Genomic DNA, 17,458 nt, shown 5'->3' with positions numbered 1-17,458 from the left:
TCAGTGTCTCTCTTGTCTGAGGGTCCCAGAACTGATCCTGCTTGGAGCAAAAGGCTGAACTGCTGAGGCAGCTCCAGCCCTATCACACTACAAAAACCTGGATCACAGAATTATTTTATTCTGTATAAAACCAGAATTATTTTATTCTGTATAAATGCAGATTCTCTGAGTCCCAGCGCCTTGTCTGGGAGACCACCCAGTGCCATGATGTCCAAACCCTTCTAGAAAACAACCTCAAGTCCCCCTTTTCCATATCATCCCTTCCTCCCTCTCCATGTTCCAACACTGTTCCTGCAAACAGCCCTTCACCTCCTTGGCCAGCCTGTGAGATGTTATTTTTCTTTAATAAAAAAAAAAAGGAGGAAAAAAAAAGCCCTCGATTATTTATGCCACTCTTTGAACAACACCAGCTATTGTCAGGGAGTGTTTTACAGCTCTGAATATCACATTGAGAGTCTGGTCATGCCAGGAGGAAAGGCTGCTGGTGCCACAGCCCAGCATAAATCCCTTTATTCAAGGCACTCAGAGCCCAGCACTGGGTAAACCTAAAAGGAAGCTGGAGGGTGTGACAGCCACATTTTGCACAGTGATATGAGAAGGTGCAGGAAAAGCTGCTTGGGGTTTGGGGGGTTTTCAAGTCCAAGGAGCATCGTGCAGAGCCAGGTGAGGCCAAGTGACCTCAAGCTTTGGCTGGAAGTTGCTCCGGAGGAATTTCACGGAGCGGCGCGGGGGTGACGGAGCTGGAAGGATTCCCAGCAGGACCCAGGGAGCTTTTGCTGTTGAGAAAACCAGGCTGGCTGCACAAGAAAACCATTTCCTGCCTGCCTGTAACTGTGTGAAGGGAAACTGGGCTCTGGAGGTGACCAAAGCACAGCCACCCTCAGTCCCCTGAGCTTTGGGAGCACCCAAACCCATCCAGCCACTCCAAACCTAGAAGACCAAAAAAAGTGCTAAAAAACCCCAACAGGCCTTTTTGCACGTTACAAAGCAAAACTGGACGGGTTGCAATCTTGCTCTGCCACACCCCAAATGGCAGGTTTCAGGTTACTTCACCCGAGGAACCTGCAGGAGTTCACTGGGAAGCACCTTAATTTCTACAGCTCTGGCGACACCAAGACCTCGAAGCCAACCTGAAACCTGCAGCTCTTCCCAACGTCCTGCAAAGACAGCAAGTGTCATTTCTTTCCCCTTCCCACGGCCCCCATGAGCCAACGAGGAAGTTATAACCCAAGTGAAATAATAAATATCACCCAGGGAGGAGGGAAGGTGGGGGGCAATAGGAAAGGCAGCGTTCCCATGTTACTCCAGCCTCCAGGATCCTCCTTCCAGCCTCCCACTCAGGAAACGGCTTTTCATCGCTGGGTGTCAAAGCTTCTCCCAGTTTTCCCATCTCCACCTCTTCTCCCTGCAGAACTAGTTTAGGCACTGAGGGTTTAGTTTTATTTTAACTAATTCAAGGGTATTTTCACTGTATCCAGTTCACCGTTTGTCCAGCTGCTGTTGCACATCCCAGCGGTGAGTTTATACCAGCAGACATCCAAGCACTAATCCTGGATTTATCTTCCTGATAAACTCCCCCATGGCTGCTCCCTCAGAGCCCAGAAATCCAGTTGCCACCCTTCCCAAAGAACCTCCAGGCATTTTGGAGAGCTCTTATCATTTATCTCTGTCACCATCTCAATTCACCAGGAAAATAGTTGGTGAAGTCAATCAGCAGCTTTCCTGATCCCAAGGCAGAGGCTCTGCCACTTCTCCTGCCCACACCATTTGCTCCAGCATCCAAAGAAAGGGCAAACTGGGGGCTTTAACACCAACCCCGTGGTGCTCAGCGCTCCTCTTGCCCTTACTTTGAGTTCCCCATGAATTTTCCCAGCGATGGCACCGTGATGCTTCAAAGAGCTCTTGGTTCCTGCAAAGCCTGATCCCTTTTTCTCCCTTTCATGAGGAAAGGGTTTCTCTTTTCCTTTGGATGCAGCCTGGTGATAAACTGCCACATGATCTGTGCACTGCAGTCCTTTGCTAAACGCTGCCCCAAAGCCTTTGGATTTGGGAGGATGAGAAGGACATCAGAAGTACAGACAACTACAACAGAGAGAGCTGCGTGCAGGCATCACCTTCAGACCTTCCTTTTTAGAAGATCCTGCCTTTTATCCTCGATTTTAAACAGCAGGAGCAGCAAGAGAGACTTTGCTGAGGCTGGTGGCACAGTGCCATGATCTGCCATGCCATATAGGACAAGGGGGCACGATGGGCTCAAGCTCTGCCAGGGGAAATTGAAGGTGGAGAGCAGAAAAAACTTCTTTGCAGAGAGAGTGCTCAGGCATTGGAATGGGCTGCCCAGAGAGGGGGTGGATTCCCCATCCCTGGAGGTTTTTCAGCTGAAATTGGCTGTGGCACTGAGTGCCATGATCTGGTAAAGGGACTGGAGTTGGCCCAAGGGTTGGACTTGATGATCTGGGAGGTCTTTTCCAACCCAATCCATTCTATGATTCTATGATATCCATCAGCTGCCACTGCTTCCTGAGCCACGTGATGGAAAGATGGAGAGCCTTTCAACACCAGAAAGGTGCTCACCGTGGCAGGCAGGGAGTGTGTGGAGTGTGCCCAGGGCAGGTCAGGGAGGAACAAGAGACATGTACCCTGCAGATCTCATGTACCACCTTCTGCACCTGTGCAGCTCCTTTGATGTGCTTGGGTTATTCCTCATTTTCCAGCGGTGTGGGGGGAAGGCAGCTTGGGATAGGCTCAGGAATTCCACTCAGATCCAACACCAAGGATTGTAGAGTCATGCCAAAACATTGAAACAATGGCATTTGCTGGAGTCCCCAGCAGAAGAAAAACATGGAACAGTTAGAGAGGGACTAGAGGAGGCCCCGGAGATGCTGCAGGGCTGGAGCCCCTCTGGGCTGGAGTCAGGCTGGGAGAGCTGGGGGGATCACCTGGAGAAGAGAAGGCTCCAGGGACACCTGAGAGCCCCTGGCAGGGCCTGAAGGGGCTCCAGGAGAGCTGGAGAGGGACTGGGGACAAGGCCTGGAGGGACAGGACACAGGGAATGGCTTCCCACTGCCAGAGGGCAGGGATGGATGGGATATTGGGAAGGAATTGGTGGCTGGAAGGGTGCGCAGGCCCTGGCATGGGTTGGGCAGAGAAGCTGTGGCTGCCCCATCTCTGGAAGTGTCCAAGGCCAGGTTGGACAGGGCTTGGAGCACCCTGGGCTGGTGGGAGGTGTCCCTGCTCATGGCAGGGTGTGGGACTGGATCATATTTAAGGTCCCTTCCCATCCAAGACATTCTGTAACTGGAGCCACCTCATCTCCATGCCCAGGACAAATGGAAACAGGAGCAGCCATGGCTGCAGCCCTGAGACTACCCTGACCTCCTGTGCTGATAATCCTTTCACTCCAGGGCATTTTCACAAGTTGTTCTCTCCTGCATGAAAGGTGGCTGGAGCAAGGCAGAGACAGCAATTGCACTTCGTGGAGAGCCCCAGCTTCCTTCCAAGCACTCAGGCTGGACAAGTAAAAAGAGTTTAAAGCAGATGACAGAGTTGTTAAAAGATGATCCTCTGGTCTTAGTGGTTTGGTATTTTTAAGCCATGTGGGATTGAACCCTCCTCAAACAACTCCAGTGACACAGAAACCACCAGGAGCCTGTGCCTCTTTAGGGCACACTGCAATACTTTTCCTAATCAAAATATTATCATTGAGCTGCTACAATTCTGATCAAGAGATAACCTCATTTTCTCCCACTCAATCCTTCCCCATTGCCACCAGGGTTCATGTTGGCATATGTTATTTTGGTGCATGCAGAAAGTAATGATAGGAAAGCAGACTGGGCTAGATTTTTTAAATTTAGTAAGATATTTATGAACAATCTAATTATTTTCATGTCTGGCTGCTAAATGCACTGAGCCTACAACTCCAGCACATTGGGGATGAGATGCCTTCTCACCACAGGCTGAAATCCAGGGAGCAGACCTTCCCAAAATCAGTACCACTTGAAGGGTGAAGTTGGTAACTGTGTCCTGTGAGTTCTGTGAGAATCACAGAATGGTTTGAGTTGGAAGGGACTTCAAAGATCATCCAGTTCCACCCTTGCCATGGGCAGGGACACCTACCACCAGCCCGGGGTGCTCCAAGCCGTGTCCAACCTGGCCTTGGACACTTCCAGGGATGGGGCAGCCACAGCTTCTCTGCCCAACCCCTCTTTCTGCTTTAACAAGAGATTGATGGATTCAGAATCAACACAAAAACCCATTTGATACTTTTTTCCCAAAGTACTTTTTCATTAATCCCTGGATCTGGACCACAAGTTTCCCACCACCCTAAAAATGAAAATCCATCAGATTCAGTTAAGCAAAACAGAGAAAATATTGCAAGTGCAGGAAAATTTCAGTGTAAACTTTTTAAAGTTGTGTTAAATGACAACAAAGTTTGCTGTTGACTCAAGGTATGTGCATATGGTGACCATCATCAGACCATGAGGTGCCCATAATGAGGACAACTTTTTTTAAAGGAAACTGAAGTACAGCTCTTGTGTGTGTTTAAATTTCAGTTGTGAGTTTCTGGGGCAAAAAAGGAAAAGGGAAAAATTTTAATTATTTAATGTGCAAAACTGACCTGGGTGAAGGCTGCACTAACCACTCTCCATGAAGGGATAAAACCTTCATTGTTATCCTCAGAATCACAGAACATTTAAGGTTGGGAAAACCCTCTGAGATCACTGAGTCCAACCATCCCCCAGCACTGTCAAGGCCACCACTGGTCCATGTCCCCAAGTGCCACATCCACATGACTTTGAAATCCCTCCAGGGATGGGGATCCACCACTGCCCTGGGCAGCTGTGCCAGGGCTGGACAGCCCTTTTGGTGAAGAAATCTTCCCTAATATCCAATCCATCCCCCTCCTTGGGCTGCTGCCTGTCACGTGTCCCATTGAGAAGCTACTTCAACCCAGCTCCCTCCACAAACCTCATAAAAGGATTTCACTGCAACAAATGCCAAGGCAAAGAGCAAGAATGACTGAAAAATCCAAATAAAGCTGCTTTTTTTTTATTTTACCATGTAATTGCAAATAACAAACATATCTGTGGTTTACAGAGGAGGCAATAAATTAAAGCTACAGTCACAAATCAGACCAAAAAAAGATACTTAAGTCATTCAATCCACCACCCTGGGATGGCTGTGGCCCCATGGGATGTGCTCAGTTTTGTGAAAGACTTGGAGTCCTGAAGGGAGGAAGCACGACATGAAGAGCTCTCTCAGAAGTGTTTTTTTTTAATTGTTATAAAATTAAACCAGCCCACTGGTGCTTCCTGAGCACAGTCTTGTCTGGCTGGCTGGAGAAAAGCAAATGCACTGTAGCAAAAAAGCTTTTCATTTGTGAGCTGAGCACATCCTAAATAAAAGGGAAGTTCCATCCACAGCAAAATGGTTGTGTGTGTTTCTTCTGTAAATACTCCATGATGGCTGTGAAATTTTGGTTTCTAGAAACAGAAACTGTCACTACATGTCTTTTTAGGATCACAGAATGGTTTGGGTTGGGAGGATCTTAAAGACTGTCTAGTCCCAGCCCCTGCCATGGGCAGAGACACCTCCCACCAGCCCAGGGTGCTCCAAGCCCTGTCCAACCTGGCCTTGGACACTTCCAGGGATGGGGCAACCACAGCTTCTTTGGGGAACTTTCTGACTTTAAATTCATGCAAAAATAAGCATTTTGAGCCATTAGGAAGCTGAACACCCCAGAATTTTAACTTTTAACTCACTGAAAAAGGCTAGAGCAGAATGGTCCCAGGGGAGCCACCAGCAGCAGCGAGACCTGAGCCAGGAGACAGCAGTGCTTGTCCTCACCTTCTCCTGCTCTAACCAGACACTGAAGAATTCTTTTTAAAAAAGCCAATCTCCCATATTTCTTCATTTTTGATTTAGCTGTAACCCTGAACTAAACACTCAGACACATGTGGTGCCTATTTCCATAACTTTGGTGAGCAAAAGTATTTTAGGAATGGTCACCAAACAAAGCAAGTTGAAGAGGTTTGGGTGCTGTGGTGGTTTGGGGTTTTAATTTTTCTTACTTTTTTTTTATATTTTGAGGAAAAGAGGAAATTGCCTCATCAAGTCATGCCAGGGGAAGTTTAGATTGGATATTAGGGAAAATTTCTTCATGAAAAGGGTGGTCAGCATTGGAACAGGTTCCCCAGGGCAGTGGTGGAGTCCCCCATTCCTGGAGGGATTTCAAAGCCATGGGGATGTGGCACTTGGGAACATGGGTCAGTGGTGGCCTTGGCAGTGCTGGGGGAATGGTTGGATTCAATGATCTTTTCCAACCTAAATAATTCTATGATTCTATGAAGACAAAAAGCCCTATAACCACAAACCCAGGGACTCTGCACTAATTTCCACTGCATTTCCAGAACACATGCCCAGAAAGAGAAATTTTGGGTGAATTAAAGACGTTCTGCCAGAGGTGAGTTTGAGCAAGTGAAGACTTTCTCAGCTGAAGCTCAGCTGGGTTTAAATCATAGAATCATAGAATGGATTGGGTTGGAAAAGACCTCCCAGATCATCAAGTCCAACCCTTGGGCCAACTCCAGTCCCTTTACCAGATCATGGCACTCAGTGCCATGGCCAAGCTCAGCTGAAAAACCTCCAGGGATGGGGAATCCATCCCCTCTCTGGGCAGCCCATTCCAATGCCTGAGCACTCTCTCTGCAAAGAAGTTTTTTCTGCTCTCCAACTTCAATTTCCCCTGGCAGAGCTTGAGCCCATCGTGCCCCCTTGTCCTATTGCTGAGTGCCTGGGAGAAGAGACCAACCCCCAGCTGGCCAGAACTTCCCTTCAGGGAGTTCCAGACAGTGCTGAGGTCACCTCTGAGCCTCTACAGACAGGTCTGGTTTTAGGGCAAGTCCATCCATTTGGGTTCTCAGGGCTTTTCAACATGGCATAAGAAGGAGAAACCTCCAAAACCAGAGTGACTCAGCTTTCAGGGGGTAAATTGTGGCACTCAGTGCCATGATCTGGTAATCAAAGTGGGGTTGGATTAAGGGTTGGACTTGATGATTTCAGAGGTCTCTTCCAACCCAACTGATTCTATTATTCTAAATCCAAGACCTGGGTGATCTGAGCTGTAGCTGGAGCCATCCCCCCACCCCACAGATGTGACAACACCACAACAGCACAGATAATTTTTGCTGCTCACTCAGTACCCAACGACAGCATTCAGAGTCTAAATTAAGAACACGAAAACCCATTAAGAGGAGCATTAACCTCGGCCCCACCCTCAGTACACCACATAAAAGCCGAGGCAACAATCCCCAAGATAACATTGTGTGTCAGAAATATCACACACAGGAATACGGCAGTCGCTGCCTTCGTTTCCTGACCCGGGAAAGCTGCTATAATTGTAGCTCATTGTGCTCCTGGAGGATTTAGGTTTGCAAGTTGGTTGCCAACAGTTCTTGTTTGTTGGGATTTCCAGTCAGGCCCTTAAAACTCTTTGGGTTCCCACTCAGCATCGTGTCAAGGTGCTGCTATGGGTTCTGCAGGAATTTAAATTTCTCAGTGGAATTAAGTCCAGAACAGGGATATACAAATCCCAGCTGGATGTGGAGTGGACAAGTGATTCTGTTTGGGATTTTTGATGCCCATTTTACAGCTGAGGGCATCTAAAGCAGAACCATCTTTGCTCTTGGAGGCCCTTCAGTGGAGTCAAGAGGAGAGATATGCAGGAGACCATCTCATTTTGAACAATTACTCCATGGAAAGGGTTGTTTACCATTGGAAGGGGCTGTCCAGGGAGGTTTGGAGTCCCCAGCCCTTGAGGTGTCCAAGAAATGACTGGATGTGGCACTCAGTGCTCTGGGCTGGGTGACAACGTGGTCAAAGGCTGGATTTGATCTTGAAGGTCTTTCCCAACCTTCTTCTGTGATTTTTTCAGTAATTGAGCCATTAGATCACGCATCATTCAAAGGTTTGCCATCTCCAGCCTGGCCAACCTCCAGGGTGTCCAGAGTGGTGTGAAATCACCCAAATTCACAGAAATCACCACACCACACCCTGTCACACACACTCTCTGTCCATGGCATCTCCCCTCCTGGTGGAACCTACCCTTGCAAGTACAATTCTCTCTTCTAGAGAATTTGAACTGTCCAGTTTACACATTTGAGGAGTGTAACTGATACGTCCCTTCCAGCAAACCTTGCAGGACGTGGTACCCAACAAACCTGCTGGGGTTTGATGTCCTGTCTTTATAAAGAGGCTTGATCTCAATAAACACTTTTCCAGTCAGTATTTCCAGGTACCACCAATACCAGCTTTTAGCTCTAAATGCTTTTCTATCAAGACCAGAGAAGGTTAAAAGCTGTACTTTTCACCCATATTCGTATTTTCCATTTAAAATGAACATGTGACAGTGCCAGAGAAGGGGATTTCCTAAAGGAAAATACCAACATTCCTGATGCCCCCAAGAGATGCTCCAAGTGTGAACATCTTAATTTTATCCCTGTGGTGACTTGTCAGCTTAAGCCTCTTCTCAGTTTCCTCTTCACTTTCTCCCCATGAAAAACAAATATTTCCATGTCATGGAATCATAGAATGGACTGGGTTGGAAAAGACCTCCAAGATCATGAAGTCCAACCCTTGGGCCAACTCCAGTCCCTTTACCAGATCATGGCACTCAGTGCCATGGCCAAGTTCAGCTGAAAAACCACCAGGGATGGGGAATCCACCCCCTCTCTGGGCAGCCCATTCCAATGCCTGAGCACTCTCTCTGCAAAGAATTTTTTTCTGCTCTCCACCTTCAATTTCCCCTGGCAGAGCTTGAGCCCATCATGCCCCCTTGTCCTATTGCTGAGTGCCTGGTAGAAGAGACCAAGCCCTCCTCTCTCCTTCCTTCCTTAAGGTTTTTAATAAATTATCTGGAGGATTTAATTTTGGGGCTATTCCTCTGACAGTTGGGGTTTTCCTCTGCTGCTGCAACACTGGTTGTTTGCCAAGGACCCCACAAGGCTCATTCTGAGAGGAAAACCAGGCTCCCAGGAATTTTTTCAAGGATGAAGCTCAATCCCCAGCCAGGCACTGAAGGATAAACATCTTCCTCATTAGTATGCTGAGCCACATTAGTTCTGCTGCTCCCAGAGCTGAGGCAGCATCAAAGTGGGGCTGAATCTCCAATTTCACGGTTTGCAGTGGGATGTGTGAGATGCTCTGGGCATGGGGCATGGCATTTCAGACAGGTGAGGTCATAGAATCATAGAATGGATTGGGTTGGAAAAGACCTCCCAGATCATCAAGTTCAACCCTTGGGCCAACTCCAGTCCCTTTACCAGATCATGGCACTCAGTGCCACGGCCAAGCTCAGCTGAAAAATCTCCAGGGATGGGGAATCCACCCCCTCTCTGGGCAGCCCATTCCAATGCCTGAGCACTCTCTCTGCAAAGAATTTTTTTCTGCTCTCCAACTTCAATTTCCCCTGGCAGAGCTTGAGTCCATTGTGCCCCCTTGTCCTATTGCTGAGTGCCTGGGAGAAGAGACCAACCCCCACCTGGCCAGAACTTCCCTTCAGGCAGTTCCAGACAGTGCTGAGGTCACCTCTGAGCCTCCTCTTCTCCAGGCTAAACACCCCCAGCTCCCTCAGCCTCTCCCCAGAGGTGGTGGTGCTGGCAAATCTGCTGGAGCCTGGGAAAGAGGCAGCACCTGCCTCTGAAAGCAGAGAGATGATGTCATCCTACATAAAACTGGGGTTAACACAGCAGAAGGGGGAAGTGACTGCCCAGCATCACATGTGAGGTTTTGGTAACACCATGACCTTGACTGAGGAGTTGGCGTCATCCTAGAAATCGAATGTGGATTACCTAAGAGCCAAATTTGTACTGCAGACTTTGCATCAGGTCTGGGAAGTCTTATGATCTCTCCACTCAGTCTCCCTGCTACTCAGTTTCCACAGAATTTGCAAGTTTTGGAGGTTTTGAGGTTTCTTGAACGTGGCTGGAATTGCTCAGAGGCTCAGGAGGTTATTTGGGATGGAGGGGCCAATAAACCCAGACTGTGTCCTGTTAGTGCACTCCTGTCTGTAGGAAATCGTCCCAGTTCAGCAGGTGGGACCAGTTTATCCCTGTGTGGGGGTGACCAAAGCTGGGCATTCTCCACCCTCCATTCATTGCCCACCAACTGTTCCCAATGGCCCATTGGCAGCAGCTGCCCAGGGCACAGCTGAGCCCTCAGGCTGGGAGCTGGCTGGGAAAGAAGCCTGGCAGAGGAGCTGGGAGAACTGCCCTGCAGGGAGTCCTTGGCACCTCCACACCCACCTGAGGGCTCAGCTCTGCTCAGGGGCCAGCAACCATTCCAAAATCCCCCCTGACTCCCAGAGTCAGATCCCTCAGTGTGGAACTCCCTGCCCTGGGGGAGGCACTGGGGGCTCCCACCCAAACCTGAGGGGATGGAATCTTGGGGTTTGGGAGCCTCTGGGACCACTCATGGGATCCAGAGGAGGAGCAGAACCTGGACAGGAGGAGCCCACCACTCTCCCCCAGACTGTGCCATCATCTGCACCAACAGGTTTGTCCCTTCCTTTGCCTTTGGACTTGGGGGAACCACGTGGGGCTCAGCACAGGGGCCACCAAACCCCCCTGTGTTTGTGCCCCAGGGGGTGGGTTACACTGCTGGGTTTGGGGGTTAAACCCAATTTCTCTTTGTGCCATTGCATTTATTGAAATATTGTTATTGACTTGTAACTCCGACTTATAATCTCTTTTGTGTTGGGTTTGTTTCTCTTGCTGGTTTACCTTTAAACCAGCAGAGAAATTCAGCTAAAGAACAACACCACTTGACTGACAGTTGTATGAAAACTATGAATGACATTGTCATGGCTACTGTTGTACCTGTACCCATCAAATATCAGCATTTTAGCTGATTTTTGCAGTGAGAGCTCTTTGTCCCTATTCAAAACAAAGAAAACTGTATCAGCCCTGATGGTTAGATCAGAGTAAGACCAACCAAGGTTAGGGAAAGCTTCCTTGTATTCAAAGTTCAAGTAAAAAAGGTGTCCAGGATGGCAAAAGGCTCCCAGATATTCCAGCTCACAGTAGGATTCCTCAGTGCATGGGTAGCATTATGGCTTTAGAGGCTTTGCAGGCATTGCACAGATTAATCACACAAAATAATGATCTCACAGTGAAGTGTTGAGCTGGAATTAGAGAGATTAATGCTCTCAAAGTTCTCACCCTTGGGGGAGTCATATCAGCTCCTGCATCTCACCTCCCCTTTCCACAAAACCTCCTTTGAATTACTGATTGCAGAACCTGAGTGAAGGTGCCAGAGGGAAAGCCCATTCCAAAGGCTTTTTTTTAATTATTATTTTTTCCTTAATACCTGCTGTGAGGCACTGTCTTGTTTAATTCATGACTCTTTGAAGAAAGATTTGCCATCTTAAGGGAATAAAAACAAACCTGTGTTAACTTTTTAATAACATCACATGCTCCTGCTGGTGAAGTCCAACCCTGAACAACATTCAAATGAACAGCCCTAAAATCACGCAGGGCAATTTCCCTGATGGATTTCATTTGATGGGACAGTTACAATGTGGTTTTAGACCTAAAAGTTGGGTTGGTCAAAATTCTGAAGTTAGTGGAGCATTTCCTGGCCTCAATTCCCACAGGAACAAAAGGGCACAGCAAGAAATGCTCTCCTGTACAGCTTTGTGAATTTCGTTATCTCCCACCATTAAATCCCTTAAGATTTTGAGTTTTCTGGAATTAAAGTAAGGCTCTTCCTTTGTTTCCCAACATCACATCATAGAAAACAAGACATTTAACTGTTGTGATGGATTTCTACATCTGTTACCTCACACCAGCTCACCTGCAACCCCTGGAACATCCAACATCTGGCATTTGTTTGGTCATATCCCAATTCCTCTATAAACCAAAGACTTCTTGGAATGTGGCTTTTTCCCACTGCCCAGAACACAAAATGCAGGCCAGATTTTTGTGAGGATGGGAAGAAATGGGAAAGTACACGGGTGGAAAAAGAACAGTGATGTTCAGGAATGCCAAAAAATGCTCCTTTTGTTGCTTTTTTTTAATCTAAACCCAAAACTTGTAAGAAGAATTTGCCATGAGAAGGTGTGTGTTGGTGGTGACACCTATGCCATCCCCAGCCCCAAAACTGTCCCCATCCAACACCAGCAACAGGTGACAGACACAACTGAGACACCCACAACCACAGCACCCAAACCTTCCTTCCCACACTCAGCCCAAAATTGCACTGGAAGGCCTCAGAAATCCCACAGGATTCCAGCCAATCTCCAGCTGTCTTGAAAACATAATTAACTGCAATTGCCTTTTGATTTTATCTCCATTTTCTCAGGTTCTGGGTGATTTGGGAAAGCTCTCTCTGTACCTACAGGTGAGTATTCACCCTTGTACATGCACCTACTTGTCTGGGCCTACCAACTTCCCAGTGTGTCTGCTTTTCTCATGGAGAATGAAACCCCATCCTTTGGGAAATTAATCCTTCCTATCCTGTGCAGTGACTGATAAAAAGATTTCTGCTCCTGTTGGTGATACAGAGGAGCTCAAACCAAGGAAGTGCCCAAGCTCAGCTTTGCTCCAGCAGGGTCAGATCTCTGTTTCCCACAATGTCTTCTGACAAATTGCTCTCACAGGGATTTTAAAAAAAAAGATGCTGAGTTGGCCTTTACAATAAGAAAGAGATTTTTCTCCTTTTTCCACTGAAGTTTTTTCAAAAGTGGTTTTCAGTCAGTCCAGGGTGCTGTGAGTCAGGTGACCTGCACCCCATTCCCTCTTACAATCCGAGAGGTAACATGAGCATCAAGACCACAGAGAGGGCAAACATGGAAGAAGAATGTGAGCTTTAAGGAAAATGTCAGGAAAATTTAAGGCTACTGAGGCCCTGGCACAGGTTGCCCAGAGAAACTGTGGTTGCCCCATCCCTGGGAGTGTCCAAGGCCAGGTTGGAGCAACCTGGGCCAATGGAAGGTGTCCCTGCCCATGGCAGGGGGTGGGACTGGATGGGCTTTGAAGTCCCTTCCAACCAACAGCATTCCATGATTCCATAAATATTCTTGCCCTTGCAGGAAAGGTTCAGGACTAGTTTCATTCAGAAATACAGACTGGGTGTAGTCAATGTGTTGGAGAATTCCATCCAAAAAACAGAGCTGTTCCAATCCCCAAAACCTTTCCTGTTCAGTAGAAAATTCAGCTTTGCTACAAAGTCAGATGAAGTTTCTGAGCCAGCCCAGGCAAGAGTTTGCCCAAACACCCAAACAGGAAAGGCCAAGAACGAGGCATCCAAACACTCCCTGTCAAACCCTCTGTGGTTTTACCATTGAGAGCTCAAATCGAGACCTCCCGTCCTGCTCTTTGCACCACACATGGAAGAGTATCCAAAAAACGTTCCTTGGCAACAATCCCCAAAAAGCAGCTTCTGACCCACTGCTGGGAGCAGAGGTGGCTGCTCTGTGAACTTTGAAAGCTGAATTTCCAATGAAATTCTGGTGTTTTTGAACAAGGCCCTTGATTTCCCTAAACACAACTATTTCCACAAGGCTAAGGCGGGTCTGGTGGTCTAAGGACCAGGAGATGAACCTGGTTTTGTTCTTACTGCAAGTCTTGCATGTCACAGAGGACTCTTCCCCCTTATCCTTCCTGTAAACTCGTTGGGATCATGAAAATAAGTATGGTGGAAAAACCTGGGAGATGAAACTGTCCTGCCCAGTGGGACAGACAGCAAAGCCCTGGAACACCAGGTTGTAATGAACCAGTGCAATCATCCCTGGCCAGGAAAGGCAGGATTCAAGGCCAGGTTGGATGGGTCTGGGAGAAACTTGGTCTTCTGGAAGGTCTCTGCCCACAGCAAGGGGTGGAATGGATGACCTTTTAGGTGTCCTCCAACCCAAACCATTCTGTGATTCCACAATTTTATATCCCTGCTCACTGCAGGGGGTTGGAACAACATGACCTTTAAGGGTCCCTTCCAACCCAAACATTCTATGATTCGCACTCACCCTCTAGGACAGATCACAGAATCATAGAATGGATTGGGTTGGAAAAGACCTCCAAGATCATCAAGTCCAACCCTTGGTCCAACTCCAGTCCTGTTTCTACCCTCCTTCCCCCTCTCCAGTGTTTCCAGTTCAGCCAGTTTTGATTTGAGACCACTGTGACCTCCATTCAGAGGTGCCACCAGACCTGAGAGCACCACAATGTCCAGCAACCCAAAGTTTCCAATTACACAGGCAGAACTTTTTAGGATGTAATGGAGGTTTTAGAGCTAAGCTTTCAAGTCTTCTCACCTGCTTTCTGCAAACACAAATTCCTTGGTCTCCCAGCACTCCTATGAGTAGCACTCCTACTGCTCCACAGCCTGTGCCACATCTGAGCTGGAATAAATGTGTGACACTGCTGAAATGGCTGACAAAAAGAGGACAGCAACTTGTGACAAGTGAATGTGACCTGTGCAAACAAAGCCCAGAAATCCAGAGATCCATCTGAGTGGACAGCTTTGTATAGACTTCATGCATTAGTTCTCTCCCACATGATCCCAATCTGAATGCTCTGGCCCTGTGACACCAATCAGGAAGTGATGGATAATGAAACACAAGCATAAAAGGCTGCTCAGGCCCTCCCAGCTCACAGTGGCCAATTCATAAGCCCCATTTCAGAGGGAGAAAACACTCTGCCCAAAACACCTTTTCACAGACAGAGTTCACAGACTATTCTGAGCTGGAAGGGACCCACAAGGATCATCAAGTCCAACCCTTAAGTTAATGGCCCACACAGGGGATTGAACCCATGACCTTGGCATTATTGCAACCAAGTTTAGCCCACAGGAGCCAAGAATCTCCTGGTAAAACAAACACCTCTGGCATTCTGGAATCTTCTGAATTCACCTCTCAGTCTTACCTGGCAGCCCACTCTACCTGAGACAGCTGGGCAAGCCCCAGGATCTCAGCTGTGGACCTTGCTGTCCTGTTCCAAAAGGATTTAGCAACAGGACTAGGGGGCACGATGGGCTCAAGCTCTGCCAAGGGAAATTTTAGTTGGAGAGCAGAAAAAAACTTCTTTGCAGAGAGAGTGCTCAGGCATTGGAATGGGCTGCCCAGAGAGGGGGTGGATTCCCCATCCCTGGAGGTTTTTCTGCTGAGATTGGCTGTGGCACTGAGTGCCATGATCTGGTAAAGGGACTGGAGTTGGACCAAGGGTTGGACTTGATGATCTGGGAGGTCTTTTCCAACCCAGTCCATTCTATGATTTTGCTGCAGAAGGAAAGTGTTGTGGGACTATTTCACTCCAGCCAACAGAGTCACAGCCACATGTGGGGCTTCACTCTGCCAGACAAAGCACCCACACACAGCAGCTCTGCTGGGACCATTTAACCTGCCCAGTCACAGCACTGGCCACAGTGATCAGCCCACGGCTGCTCCTCTCCACGTGGTTTCAGGCACATCCTGCCAATCCCAGGGCACTGAGGATTCCAGCTGGCAATGAATTGCCACCTTCCAACCCCAAACAGCTCAGAAGCCTCGACAAGCACATCCAGGCTCTTGCTGCTCCAAAAGGCTTTTTTAATCCCAGCAAAACCTGAATAATAAATGGGATTTGGGCTATTAAGGTTCACGTTGAGCATCATACACAAACTTTAGTCTCGTTGAACTTAATCCTTTTCTGGGTCCAGCTATGGAGAAAACAGGCACCAAAGAGAATGTCCTTCTAGGGCAGCTGGCCCCTTGTCAGTAAATCAGAATCACGAATCACAGAATATCCTGATTTGGAAGGGACACACAAGGATCATCCAACTCCATCTCCTGGCCCTGCACAGGACAGCCCCAATTACTAGGATTAATTCAGTCGTTTTCTTCAATAGGAGTTTTCCCCAAATCAAAAAGAGAGCAAAAAAAGACTCAAAAATACACAGAGCAAAACACAACATGAAATTCAGTGAAGTACAGAGAGAAACACACACAGAGAACTGGAACTCTGCCCTAAGTGTCAGACAAATTCAAAGGGAAGGATTTAGTCATCCCTAAACGTTCAGATTGGTTTCGGTCTGGCACGGAGGTACCACAGCAGGTTTGCAAAGAGTTCAAAGAATTTTTATATGAAACCATAAATTGGTCAAGTTTGTGAAGCAGGGCAGTGTTGGCAGGACCCCGTGTACAAGCTTGAAGGAAATATCAAACCACAAATACAAACTTCTCCTCCAGACAGGGTGAATCTGTGGAAGCCACAGCAACAAGAAATGCTTTAAGAGAAGACCTGGATTATACAAATCCTTAGGTTTCACACACACATCTCCATTTGCTCCTCCAGCAGCACCATCCGAGCACCGAATCCATTTGGGCTGGAATGAGTCCTCTGGAATACCCCACAAGAAATCTGACAGTAAGGTTTTTATTTTTAAATTTTAAAAGCATTCCTCAATCTTTTCCTCAAGTCAGACCACGGGAAGAACTTTGACCAGAAAAACTTCCCACAAACTCCCTGATGGATGTTGGGGTTTAACTCACCAACCCAAGTAATGCTCCTTCTTACTCCATGACCTTCCTTCTTACTCCATGACCTTCCTTTCCTCAGAAAGATTCTGGGCTTTTTCCCCTCTTTCCTTAATAAATCACCCATGCCAGAATTCTGTGCCCATCTGTGCCAAGGGAAGAGTACAGGTCAGTGTATTTCAGTCTAACACTGGTCTGTGTAGATGAGAAGAATAAAACTTAAGAAAAGCTCTCAAAACAGTGGAAATATCGATGCCCAAACTCTACAAATCTCACAACAAACCCCAAAAGTTTCAAAACTGAAAGATTCTTCCAAGTAAATAAAGAGAAAACGCTGCACTTGTTCAAGTTTGCATCAAAACCAACACAACACCTCCCAGTTTTAGAAGACCAGGTTCATTAAGATCAAACAAAGGAATGATGGAGCACAGGATTCCTCATGTAAGACTGAGGGATGTGAATCCATGAGGAAACTCCACACCCTGGAACTTCCAAAGGCTACACCAGCATCACCTCCATATCCCAAACACCTCATCAATGCTTCTACTGTACCTTAAGAGGGACGTTCATTCACCTCTGCACCTCCCCAAGGCGACGGCCAGAGCTTTTCCCAATTAATATCAAACCGGGACAACGATGAGGAGTAAACAATCAATCCTTATTAAGGCTGAGGATTATTCTCGATGCACCCTGGAAAGAGAGGAACATCCAGTGAATAATGGCTTGTGCCAAGATGGGGGAGTTATTCTACACAGATCACTCATATTAAACAAACAGACTTTTTCCTGCCCCAGCTATTTGAGTTTCATTGTGGTTGACTGTTCCATATAACCGAGATTGTCCCAGCCACTAATGAAATCTCCATATAAAATAAGTTTATCCAAGTATTCTGAGCACAGCTGGAGGAACACCAGCCTGCAGAAGAAATGGAGGTGGTCAAGAAGATGACTGAAG

At 47.5% G+C, this 17,458-nt stretch overlaps 1 protein-coding gene across 2 annotated transcripts in view; it reads right to left on the bottom strand.

Moving 5' to 3' along the window:
- PTPRA (protein tyrosine phosphatase receptor type A) overlaps positions 1-17,458 on the bottom strand; it is a 131,152-nt gene that overhangs the window by 83,029 nt on the left and 30,665 nt on the right. The window contains exon 2 of one of the 2 annotated variants that reach the window (XM_071557060.1): positions 17,057-17,194. The exons of the other annotated variant lie outside the window; for it this stretch is intronic. The gene's annotated coding sequence lies outside the window, so the exon portion shown is untranslated. The remainder of the gene's footprint in view (positions 1-17,056; positions 17,195-17,458) is intronic. 2 annotated transcript variants of the gene reach the window in all.

The sequence above is a fragment of the Pithys albifrons genome, chromosome 5 (assembly GCF_047495875.1).
Source record: "Pithys albifrons albifrons isolate INPA30051 chromosome 5, PitAlb_v1, whole genome shotgun sequence".
In the NCBI taxonomy this organism is placed as follows: Eukaryota; Metazoa; Chordata; class Aves; order Passeriformes; family Thamnophilidae; genus Pithys; species Pithys albifrons.
This window is presented reverse-complemented; position numbering and strand designations above follow the sequence as displayed.